This window comes from Panthera onca, chromosome B1 (assembly GCF_046562875.1).
Source record: "Panthera onca isolate mPanOnc1 chromosome B1, mPanOnc1 haplotype 2, whole genome shotgun sequence".
Classification (NCBI taxonomy): domain Eukaryota; kingdom Metazoa; phylum Chordata; class Mammalia; order Carnivora; family Felidae; genus Panthera; species Panthera onca.
In genome coordinates this window covers 72012204-72025087 of record NC_138342.1, presented here as the reverse complement: position 1 = coordinate 72025087, position 12884 = coordinate 72012204, and the positions used below count along the sequence as shown (strand labels likewise).

The window sequence follows — 12884 nt, the reverse complement described above, 5'->3', positions numbered from 1 at the left end:
AGTAGAACAGATTAGACACAAACAAACAACCAGAATGCCAAGTCAAAAATAAATGCGTAACGCCAGTCTATTTCATGAGAAAATTTCTTAACAGATCAGTCATTATACGGGGAGGGGGGGGGAGGACGGTTAGTAGGGAGTTGTGTGGGGAGAATAATAGTCTGTGAACCGCAAAGGTTTCTGAATCAGCATACAAGTGATCTATAATATGAATGAGTGATGCTTCATATATACATAAATCCCTGAAGGTCATTTAAAGAAAGTTTGAAGTATCTGAAGTACCCTGCTGTGATTAAAATCGAGAGTATATTCGTGAGACAGTTTCCAATTAAAAAATTTAAAAATGCATCTGCAATTATTCTTCTCCCCTTCCTTAACCCCCCCCCCCCTCAATTTCCTTTAAGAAACAACAGTAGAGTTTCTTTTCAAAGTCTTAAAATAAAAAATCCCCAAAAAAGGGATCCTGCTTGCTTTTAGAGTTGTTTGAAAAAGGGGGAAAAAAAAAAAAGCATGAAGAGCCACGTGCTTCTCTTCTGGCCAAGTTATTAGCTTCTGAGAACAAGAGCTTGAGGGGAGGACTGTTAACCCCATAGTCTCTCTGGCAGAATGAGCTCTTTCCCTGTTGGCTTGCACTGCCTGGAAAGCTCCTCGCGCCCTCGGAGAGGCCAGCCTGCCGGAGAACTGCAGGAATCTGCAACAAAAACGATGACAGCCTGAAATACCCCCAGTGCCAACCTCCACATTTGTCTGTCACCTCAGACCCTGACTAGTTGACAGAGCAGCAGAATTTCAACTCCAACAGACTCGAATGTGTATCTGGGCAGAGAAGCAGAGCTAATGAGGGAAGAGATTTTTTAAAGTGTATTGGGTATTTGTCAAACTTTTATTTCTTGACTGTGTGCAAAGAGAGGATTCAACTGCAATTTTGTATCGAGGCTCTGGGTCCAGCCACCTACCTGAAGGTAAATTTTAATGTTTACTATATCATCTAATTGCATTTGTTATACTACACTGCATGATCCAATGAAGATGTCTAGTATTTTTTTCCTAAGACAAAGCCATTTATTTACAAAAAAAAACAAAAAACAAACTTTTGTGTGATTTACAGAAAAGCTACTTAGTAAGAAATTTTAACTCTTGTATTCATGTTTCCTTTTCTTCTTCAAGATTATATAGTAAGTAGTAATAAATGATGGTTTTAATGAAGACCAAGAACACAAATGTAGAACTGTTTTTGGCCAGATTAGCATTCAGATCTTGGTGAAGTCTGAATCTGGAAATGTGTTTTATAGAAATATTTTACTGAGTATATTAAGTAAATCATAAGGGAAGTAGTTTAAAAAAGAACTTTCAAATCAAAGTAACATGTATGTTTTCCATGTTTAAATTATCTGAAATTATTTCATCAGTACCACTGTCCCAGTGTGTACCTACCAGCAATATAGACATGGAACATTTTGCTTTTCCAAAAGGCAGGAAAATTGCTGCACTACTATAATCTTCTTTTATTGTTTTTTAATTATTATGACTATTATTCCTTTCCTAATTCCCTTTTATACTTTTATGACTAGCTGTCTCTTGTCTCCCTCCATTGTTTTTTAAGGTGCACACACATAAAATTTATCTAATTCCTGATGATGTCCTACTTGGGGAGGGAAGGAGGTAGGGAAACCAGAGAGCTGAGGAGATTATGGCAAATCCTATATCATACGGTATTATCATTCTGGCTCTACTAGAATAAAACAATAATGTACATCATGCTCACTCATTCCTCCTAGGTATTAGAGGTCCCCCTGCAGGAGAAAACCATCCTTTCAACTGTAGATGGGTACTGTTGATACTATAACCAAGCGGTACTGAGGAAAGACTGTCTCTTTTGCACTGCCTTTAATCTGCAAAGAGGTTAAATATGTCACCTTGGCATTGTGTCTGAGCTTTCCTCTGGCCCACTGCCTGACTGCACTGAATAGAAATGTTCACTCTATCCAACTCAGCAAAAATCTTTTTAATAAATTCTCCCCTCTCTCTTGGATACCAACTTTTTTTGAGTTCGGAGCTTACTCATCTAAACTTTGGTGGTAGTGACTATTGTTAACCATGACTGTTTAAAAAAAGGACACCCCTCTTAGGAAAGATTTAAGTTTATATTTCTATTCATTCAACCAGATCTAGCAAAGAAGAGCAATCAGTCTGTTTCATCTACTTATCATCCAATCAACTAATGCTACTTCCCAAATTTTTAAAAAGAATGCGTACGTGTTATTCATGAATCTTGCCTTTTTCCTTTTATGGAATTTCTGTACACCTATTTAGCAATTCCTGAGGTTTCTTCTCCAGGTCTTTTGGGGTTCAATCCCCAGTACTTTCTCATGTGCAACTTCACTTATCAACTACATAAAAATAAATAGTGATGACAAGAATGAAATGAATAGTGATGTCTCTAGACAACTCCAGAACACTATTCATTTCATTTTCTCTTGACTATTATTTTTATTCCATTTAATAACAGTATACAAACATTTGTTTGTTTATGCTTTTTCCACCAAGAAAAACATAAACAACTGCTGTTAAAAGACTTCAGGTGCCCTTTTCCTTTACATGTCCTTCTGGAACAGCCTTCAGTGAAGGGGAAAGGGGCCCCATAAGTCCAGGAGAACTTCCCCAGTAGACCTGGCTGCCCAAGAGATGCCCAGCTAAGCTGGGGTCTGGTTCACACAAGGCCCACAGGACATCTTCTGCCAAAGGCTGAGCTTGCACTGGTAATACCACCTGGGCCTGGTTTTTGTGTTGGGCATCAAAAGGTACACAGAACTCTGGGGGACAGAATGTGCGGTCTCTAATAATTGTAGGAGATGGTGTAATAAAGTAAGACCATGAATTCTGGAAACACACAGACGTGGCTTATACCTGGGCTTTACCAGGCTCTGTGACTTTGGACAAATGAGTCTTTGAGCCTCAGTCCCCTCATCTGTGGAAATAAGGATCATAAAATTATTTGCCATTTCAGAGATTTGTTATGATAATTAAGTCAAGAAGACACCTATGCCTGGTGCATATGAAGCAATCAGTTAATCATAGCTAATAATGAAAATACCACCCTACCTAGGTGTCCCAACTGGAACTCTGTAAAAAGGAATTTACTCTCGGTTTTCCCTCAAGGTTTCTTAGTTTACCCATCTATTAAGCAAGCAGTGATAATAATACCCACAAATGCAGTTGTTGTAGGAGTTAAATGAGATGTTTTTAAAATACCAAGTGTAGCACCTGGCAGAGTGGCACAGCGTGAGAAAGTATTCAGTTATACACTTGAAATGATTTTTCAGATAACAAAATTGGGGGTTGAGAAGGAAAATATTCTTTGAATTGTCTTTTTTTTTATCCAAAGGAATGGAAAAATAAATCTGAATCTACTGTACGCCCCTGGGGGGGGGGGGGGTGCTCAACATGAAGTATTTATTACTGTGAGTCTTTACTGCTTCATCAATTAGTTTCTTCTTAAGGACCAAGTCAAATGAAACCAAAGGGAGTTTTCTGTTTCAGATTGCGATTAAGAGAGTGAGATGAAATGCTGCTTTGCAGTTGATTCTGTTTTATTGGCCTAGTTGGACAGGGGAGAAGGCCCCCAACATTTCTCCTTTCTTATCTTTTCTAAAGGCAAGAATAGGGGTTTTGACTTGCTCCAGGGGTATTTTTTCCTTTCTAACTGAAATTCAAACGAAAGGGTTTGGGTTTTGTTTTTTGTTTTTGTAAACCTCTCCCCCTGTGCTCCTAGCATTGAAATGTCAGCTGCTTTTTCTGGCTACATGTAGCAGGAGCAGCCTGTCGTCATAGCGATGAAAGGGTATAGAGAGACTGAGTTTCATGACCCACTCTGTGAAATAACTCTTAGTCTGCTCTAAAATCCTTCTTTAGAAATGAAGTCTCCAGTCTTGGCTTGTTTCCTTCCTATTATGCAATCAACTATGTACACCAATTGGAGTTAGCTAAATGTTTTCTTTAGAGATTCGATGAATAGGTGTTAAGAAAATGAACAAGAAAGCTACTAAAACAGTGACCAGTTTACTCTGGAGTGCGGGGGGAGAACTACTGGGAAGGCAAAGGAAGAGAGATAGAAATAACCTCACTTCAAAGCACATACTGCACAGCCCAGAATAAATCCATTTCCCGAGTTCCTGCCGGCTCCTCCCATCTTCGCAATGCACCACAGTACAGTGGTTATCCAGGGGGATTCTGGGGCGTCTACCAGGACTTGCATCCGGGCACTCTCTAGTGTTTTACCTTACACACTCTTTGCCTCTGTCTTCTCATCTGCAAACAGAGATAAGAATAGTCATGAAATTGTTGTGGAGATTGAATGAGATAGTGTGTGTAAGGCTCTCATTACAGTATGTGACCAGTGGTCAAGGTTAGCTGTTAGGCTTGCCAGGCCCCTATATCCCTTATTTGTTAAATGGGGGTAACAGCTAATTCATTGTCAGATTAACTGAAATGATGTGTGTAAGTGCTCGATAAGTAGTAGTTCTTTTAATGCTTTTTAATACTTTTAATAGTCTTTTAATACTTGTCATCGCTATGTCCAACTTGGATGGAAATAGCTTTTTTTTTTTTTTTTAAGAGAGAGCTTGGGCAGAGTAGAGGGGCAGAGCGAGGGGAGAGAGAGTGCAGGCTCTGCTTCCTGCTCAGCATGGAGCCCAATGCAGGGCTTGATCCCAAGACCCTTAGCTGAAATCAGAGTCAGACACTCAACTGACTGAGCCACCCACATGCCCCAGAGCTAGCTGTTTTGAACTTGGAATTTCCCAATGAGTAAACTGTAATGAATATAGGCATCAGAATTATCATTGTATAAATGTGAACCATTGAATTTCTAAAGAAAAATAAATAAATAAATAAGGGTTTTTACATTTGTAAAGAAAATTCTCATCTTGATTAACAGAGTAAAAGGTTATTAAAACATCTTTTATTAAGATGCTTTGCATTAAAGCATCTTAGTGTTTTAGTCTCTCCAGTGTTTTCCAGACCATGCAATTATGTCAATAAATAATCTTATGTCTTGAACGACTCATGCATTTCAATGTTCTATACCATGAGAAATGCCAGAGATGCTGCAGGAGTGAATATAGAGAGGGCTGTGCTCTAGTGGCACTTACTGTGTAGTTAGGGAGACTGTCATTAAGTAAATCATCACATTAATAAAAAAGTGCTTATGCCCAAACATAAGGTGACCTTGAATACAAAGCCATCTTTATTTTTCTAATGAAAAGATTCTCAGCCAAAGTCCTTGGCCAACCTAAATGCACAAACGGGTAGTAAATTGTAATATGTACTTAGAGGATACCTAAGATCTACTCACTGAATCCACTCTGTAATTATCTAGTACAGACTAACGCATCATCAGTCCTCCGCAAGTTGTTTATAACACACTTGTTAAAAATCTGTGGATGCTGCAAATTGGATCTCTAAGCATAAATTCTCATTCTATTTATTACTTCTTTGTTTTTTCCAGCCCTATTCCAAGGCTTATTTGAAAACACTTGAGTTTGTAAAGTGTGGTTTTCTAAAACTGCGATTTTAACACTTGCAATAATGAAGTCATACCTCACGAATAATTACTAAATCTGCTTTAAATATCTTTACCTCCTTTTTTATTGTCAAGATGACCATCTTAAGCATGACAAAAATAAGCATTGCTTGAGGTCATTTCAGGCTGTTTTCCTGAAACGGTACTTTGTTGTTCAAAATGAAGTCATTGAGACAGTGGTCTTTAATGTGAGAGATCTCGGAAGCACTAAAATATAAAGCAAATCCCTCTTTTTTATAGCATAATTTGGGGGATGAAAAAGTCACAGTATATTTGAATTTGTATTGTATATAATCATCTGCTGAAATAAGTGTTAAGAGGGTAAAGCACCTTTGTTCTAAGGAAAGTATGTTTAAGGAGCCTGACCTCTGCCGAAGGTCACTGATGGCTGTTTTGATCTGAAGGCTAAATAGATGTTACTGTGTGGTGTCTCTGTGTGTGCTTGTGTGTGTGTGTGTGTGTGTGTGTGTGTGTGTGTGTGGTGATTGGGGCAAGTGGGTGCTGGCAAGAGAATTCTAACAGTGTGACACCTTGTACAAAGACCCTGCAGCAAGTGAGATCATGGTCTGTTTGAGGAATACAGAGAAGGCCAGCTCCTCTGAGAGCAAAGAGCAGAGCGATGGGAGATGCAAATCCTAAGCAACTCTCCACAATACCCTATTCCCTGATCACTAAGCATTTTTATTATCTGCTTGATTCATGTTGAACTCTTGTCAAAACCAGGTTGGACTCCGTGCCCCAACTGACATAAACCGTGTTTATCCCTCACTCGACCCCACATGATTGGTTAGGAAGGATGACGGTGAGTTGAAGGTCAAGGCTCCAGAAAATCTTTATCATTCATAGGGCTGGGTCACCTTGATGTCAGATGGTGACTCAGCAGAGAACTCAAAATAGAAGAACATCTTTTTTAATCCTTCAGATGACTTTAATGTCAAGCTACAGAGCTCTCCTAAGAGACTCATTAATACTTTAAAAGCCCTGAAGCATCAGTGTTAACTCTGGATCAGGTAACAATATGTATATGTTAGCCAAAATGTGACTAAAGGGTTTGCTCTCTAATAACAAAAGCTTTGACTATTATGTAAAGACAGGGTGAAGGAAAATGATCTGTTTGTGATTGATTATGAAATAACCATGATAATCATTTTGTTTACTACATTTCCCTGAAAGGAAATTTTTCCACAGTTAAAATAATTACTAAAAATAGCAGCCTACAGGCTTCCTCTGATATAAATGAATTCAACAGAAGATATACCTAGCCTTATTTAGAAGCATGGATGTGCATACTCTAAGAAATGATATGCCAATAGTAAGAAGAAAAATAGGGAAAATGGTCAATGCAAACCTCTCCTTTTTCTAGGATATATGGTGTGTCTTTCTCAGTTTGTTGGACTTTAGATGAGGTAAGATGAACAGATCAAGTAATCATAATCTGCCTTGAAAACCAAAAGTGTTGAAGCAACGTTTGTTTAGTTTCCTTGGCCTAGAAGGGAAGGAGGAAGACTTGTAAGTTTGGCTGGGACTGCCTAAGAAGAAGCCAACATCTAGGGAGAAAGGGGGCAGTTCAGCTGCCTGGGTAACTCCAGGCAACAAGAGGGAAGTTCAGTTAAAAAGACTTCAAACAATAACTCCCAGCACTAACATTTCCAAGGAGTCATTTACATAACCAATAGAAGAGCTAGAAAAGAATAGACTCCAAGCCTGTTCCTCCTTTTAGAGGAATGGATAGCTGTTTACACTAGTTCATTGGTCAGAGAGCTTGTTAATGCTTAAGAGAAAAGAAAAGAGAAGGGATATAAAAAGAAGAGGTAGTGACACAAGAAGTGCCAGGTGGAGAAAAATGGTTACAGTAGGTAGATTTAAGCAGCAAGATGACAGCAGAACTTCGAAAAGAAGACTTATCTTTTTAAGTTTAAATTTAAATTAGTGCTTTAAAGTAATAAATTTATTTAGTGTTCTAAAAAACTTTAGAAACTAAAAAGAAATCAAATACAAAAATCTACTCTGACCCAATCTTACTCTAATTTAAACTTCTAGAAAATACCCTAGAAACTGAAATGCAACCAATTACAGATAAGAACTCAAAACGAATCAGAGTACCCAAAATATATTCTGGTAAGTTTGTGTAAGTTCACTCTTAAATCTAGATGGAGGATGATATTCTCGGGAGTGCCAGACTTTAGGTGCCCTTCCTTTCTCTGGGAGATAGAAATTGCAGGACATCAAAAGATAGACCGATTGTCAGAGGGTTCCTTTTAGAAATGTTCCACACCAAATGCAGTGTCCAAGCAATATTTACCTATCGCATGCACTGCTTTCCACCCTCAATCTAAAGGACCAAACACTGGTCCTAGAGGCCAGAGAGGTCTTCACTCCATCATATGGGGTTGGATGATACACACATGGCCTACTTTGCCTGTGCCTTTCATTAATCCCTTCAAGCTTAGCTGGGCTACCTTCCCAGCTAGAGGAAAGGATAACCAGGCCCTTTTCCTTGTTTTTCCAGGGAGGGAGCTTGTAGACCTGCTGAGAAATCTAATTACAACCTCCTTTCATGGTAAAATCCAATTACAACCTCTCCCATGGTGAAAGCCAATCCTTTTGATACAAAAGGAAGCCAAATAAAGGGGCTTCAAGCAGCGGGTATGACTGTGTTCTGCTTTCTCTTAGGCAACTATGCAGAAAGGTTGCAGTGACCTTCACTTGCTTGAGTAGGAACAGTGGCCATAATCTATTACTACTCCCATTCTCATAAGAAGGAAAAATATTTTCATATCTGATGCTGGAGTTTCTGGGGATTTTCTCAAGCATCCATTAGTTGACCAAAGAAAATTTTGAGCCTCTCTCCAGACACATATTTTTGATTCAGTGATGGGGTTTTGGAGTGATGAGAGTTCAGAGCCAATGGCCAAGAAAGAATTCTTGAGACATCTTTGGTACAAAAAGGTGATTTTATTAAAGCACAGGGACAGGACCCATGGGCAGAAAGAGCTGCACTGGGGTTGTGAGGAGTGACTGGTTATATACTGTGGAGTTGTGAGAGGTAAAGGCAAAAGGGAGGCCTCCAGAGGGACTTTAATATGCTAAAGAGAACTCCTAAGATACCTGAGGCCTTGCTATTGTTGAGCTGAGGTTGTTTTCCCTCTAGCAAAGCATTATCATTAAGACGGTAGGGGGTTCCTGGAGAAATGTTATACTCTGTATTTGCCTCAAGTATTTGTCAATGAGCTGCAGGTTATGAGGAAATTTCATTTTACCTGCCATTTCCTTCTTGTTTTTGCTCCCTGAGTCACTATAGAGGGGAGGGTGATATTAAGGGCTCCAGGAAACTGAGTCTATAGGTTTCTGGAAGTTAAGCTATTGATAAGATTGCCTTTTTCTTATAATTCACTAAGATATTTGTAAACTGATAGAGACTCCTGTCCTGCATGATTGTGACCTCTATCAGTTAACCATTGGTATTCTTTCCCTTTCCTTTGTCTCTGGGCAGCCAGGAGTGCCTGAAGAATGTAGCATACATGCCACCCTGTGGGGGGAGGGGGTTGGAATTGGTGCTAGCTTGTGCTTTGCCCTCTGCCTACCTTATGGTCCCTCATCATCAGCAAGATGACTTTTTTTAATTGAATTTGGAATATGTTAAATGAACAACAAAAAAAAGTAGTGAATTATTTAATATCCTCCTATAATCTGTTCCTGACATCTTTGACCTCCTATGCCACCCTGTCAGCCACCTGTTCACTTGAGGATAATGAGAAACTGCAGCGCTGTTTACAGAAGTGTCACCCAAATTCCTGAAACCTGAATGAGATAAACAGAGACAGTTCTCAAAATAGTCATTTGTGAAAATACTATTTTACAAGTACCTGGCATAAGTCTATAATTGCTGAAACAATAAAATTTAACCACATTCGAATATCTATCAGTCTACACAATCACTATAGCCACAGAATATGTATAAAATCCAGGTTTTCAGCTTATCCAAAAACATGGGCAATTTAGAAGGAGCATCCAGTTATCTAATAGGTTTTTAATCAGATATGTATGGAGTAGTGGGTTTTTTTAACAGGATAAAGTTCACCCTAGGTTCAGATAAAGTGCTACACCCATAAAGTTAATATAAGTACATAAAGAAGTATAAAATCCACCATTTAAAGATTCTCAAATACCTCCGAAAGCAAAACATTTTTACTATACTTGATTCAACCTCAGTTACCTAATCATCTATATTCTCTCTCTCTCTCTCTCTCTCTCTCTCTCTCTCTCTCTCTCTCTCTATATATATATATATATATATATATGTATATACATATATATACACATATATATGTATATATATATATATACACATATATATATATATATGTATTTGTAGGTCAGTGAAAACCTCTAACTGGTTTTAAGACACATGTTTATTCAGATCTTCATGCTCTCTTAGCCCACTGGATCATTTTTAACTCTCAAGCCATTAGTTCAGAGGGTTTTCTCAACCTTTCATTGAGGACCAAACAACTTTGAGCTAACTCTAAATCAATGCATCATTCTGTTGGAATTCAGAAGAATCAAAACACAAATGCTGAACCCCAAGTGTCTTCTTTCCCTCTCTTTTTCTTTCTTGATCCCCAATTTTACCACATAATAGTAGCCTTCAAGGACCTCACAGTGGAGTGCAGGTTAAGCTCTTTCCAGGAAAACTTTTCAGTAATTTCCTAACATATAGGTAAAGGAACATACTACAGGCTTTTGTTTTAAACTGAGAAAGCTTTTGGTTTAAATCTTGGTACTCCCAGTGATCTTGCATTTTAGTAGCTTCTTAGATAGGTATGGGGGCAGGGAAGGAGTACAGCATTAGCTCACTGATAAAATCAACTGATTGATGTCCCCTTGTAATCTGAAAACAATTTAAAGTGATTGATTTCAAAAGCAAATGTTTTCTTATAATTTGAAAAATACTCTGGGTAGAAACATACAAGGTTACTATAGTCTGAGTTCTGGATATGATTGACTTCTTTTCTTTCCCACAAGGTAACGGACAAAAATCTAGCCTATGTTTACTATACGTTTGGTTCTTTGTTTTATTTTTCTCAAATCCTCTGTGTTTGGATGGTGGCCACAGTAAAGTTTGAGGTTATAGTCATGGCTGGAGGTGGCTGACTGACCTCACACTTTCCAGCATAATGATAATAGGCTAATAGCTCTAAAGATCTGTAGCCTAGTTATTGAATGTGGTATGTACATTTTTAGTGTCATGAAACCAAAAATAGTCATTGTCCAAAAAGAATTAACAACAGATTCCCTTGTACAGTGTTATTCATCCAAAATGCAACTTTGTTTCAATTTGGCTAATTAGACTACTCTTGATTAGGCAAATTTCTACATGTTCCAGAACTAACCACCCAAAAACAATGGTTTTAGAACAGTGTTTAAAATGTTTAGTCAGACTGAACTAATGAGTTAGATTTCCTTTGGCATAGAAAAGACTGCATAATGGAGGGGAAAAGAGCAGAGGGACTAACTTACTTTCTAAGGTTTCAGATTAATCCTGGTGTCAACATTCTAGAGATTGCATGACAAGAAAAATGGGAGAGGACTATAAAGTGAAAAAAACCATAGGTACTCCCAGACCTAGTTGTCCATATTTGTTTCTAAAACTCTTTGATTCACCCTTCAAAATTTGTGATTTTATCAGCAAAATCATCTTTATCGAGTGCTGATCACATTTGAATACCTTGTAGCTTTGGGTTCTCTCCAAAGATGAGGACTGCTATGCTACATTTAAAAAGAAAAACATGGCGATTCCTGGGTGATTCAGTTGGTTAAGTGTCCACACTGGGCATGAAGCTGACTGGATTGAAGCCTACTGGACATGAAGCTTACTTCAAAAATTAACAATAATAAACATAAAGAAAAAGAAAAATGTGCCCCAGCTAAGGCAATGTAGAGGAGGAAAAAGCTTTTCCTCACCCTCTTATATTCAGTATTTGGGGTCTGCAAATTAAACTGACAAAAGACAGATTAACAGGAGAAAAAAGTTCATTCATATGCACACAGAAGCCAACAAAAGTAGCTGGCTCCTTAAGCAGGTCAAGTTTAAGGTTTATATAGATAGCTAACTTCAAAGGGGAAAGGAAGGAGTAGGGGAAGAAACAGCATCTGTGAGAAGGACAAAAGATTTTTTTAGCAAAGACAAGGGTTTTTAAACAAACTGGAGATAAGAAACTTTGTGAAAATGTTTGTTTATACAAGTATAAGTGGCCACAAAACTCTCCTGGAGAGGAATTTGTGGTAGGTTTACTCTTGGTCTCTCTCCTGGGAGTACAATCTGCCCTCAAGAGGGAATTCATGGCAATGTCTCATTTCTCAGAAGTTTCTGCTTTTGGTCAGATAAAGGAAGCTTCAAGAAGGTTTCTTTCTGCATCTGTTTAATCTCAAATGCCCTTAGCATCGAATAATCTTCATACCAACAAAAGTTCCAAGTGGATCCCCACAGCAACTGTTGGACAGACTTGAAACAGGGCAGCACTGGGGAGCAGGAGGCAGCTTTGTTGGCAAAGGATCTGAAAATATCCAAACCCATGAATCCTAAATTTTGAATCAAGTGTTGTGTGGTCAAGGTTTCAGGAAGGAAATGACAGATCCAGGCCAAAAAAATTGAATTTGGGGACTTGAGAAAATGTATAATGGGATTATTTATCAAGGTGTGGGCAGGGTATAGAGAACCTGCAAGGGGTTCTAAGAACAGACTGATAAGAACTAAATTTGTTCATACCATGGGAGGGAGCATTTTCCGAACCCAGACAGAAAATGCTGCATGGAGAGGATCACTGAGAGGTGAGAGGAGCTATGACCTTCAGGAGAGTGACATAGTCACAGAGAGGGCACTGAGAAAATGTATACCTTGATTTTGCTCTCCTCCGCCCAAATTTCTCCTGCAGTGCACTCCACTGGCTGTACCCAACAGAAACCATCAGGCAAGAGAACCTGATGATGCAATTCACAGGCCCTGGGATAGCTCAGGGTGGAGAAGAGTGGAGAGTGGATATGGTGTGCATCTGGAGGAACAAATGGAAGGTTTCTAGATTCTGGGGGGAAAGAATCTTTTCCCAGTGTGGGAGAGGTAGAAAACAGCTGTAGACCAGCTGTGTCCTCTCCTTGCTTAAATGAATCTTTTGGAGCTTCCTCTCTGAAGGCCTAAATATGCTTTGGTTTTTCACCCTATTTTCAAAGAATTCCTCAAATCTCAACCATAAAATTCATGAGGGTTATTGTATCTGCTTCTTTCAGAGAAGGCAGGTAATGAATA

General features: G+C 38.6%; 2 protein-coding genes across 5 annotated transcripts in view; one reads left to right on the top strand and one right to left on the bottom strand.

Moving 5' to 3' along the window:
* Nucleotides 1-572: 572 nt before the first annotated feature.
* Nucleotides 573-12884, top strand: part of SPARCL1 (SPARC like 1) — a 49544-nt gene continuing 37232 nt past the window's right edge. For 2 of the 3 annotated variants that reach the window (XM_060654661.3, XM_060654660.3), the window contains exon 1: nt 573-962. The gene's annotated coding sequence lies outside the window, so the exon portion shown is untranslated. Of the gene's footprint in view, nt 964-12884 lie in introns of all 3 variants that reach the window. The other variant, XM_081795553.1, reaches the window with a different exon arrangement.
* The window catches only part of NUDT9 (nudix hydrolase 9), a 96735-nt gene continuing 87214 nt past the window's right edge, over nt 3364-12884 (bottom strand). For both annotated transcript variants that reach the window (XR_013555208.2, XR_013555210.2), the window contains one exon: nt 3364-4308. The gene's annotated coding sequence lies outside the window, so the exon portion shown is untranslated. The remainder of the gene's footprint in view (nt 4309-12884) is intronic.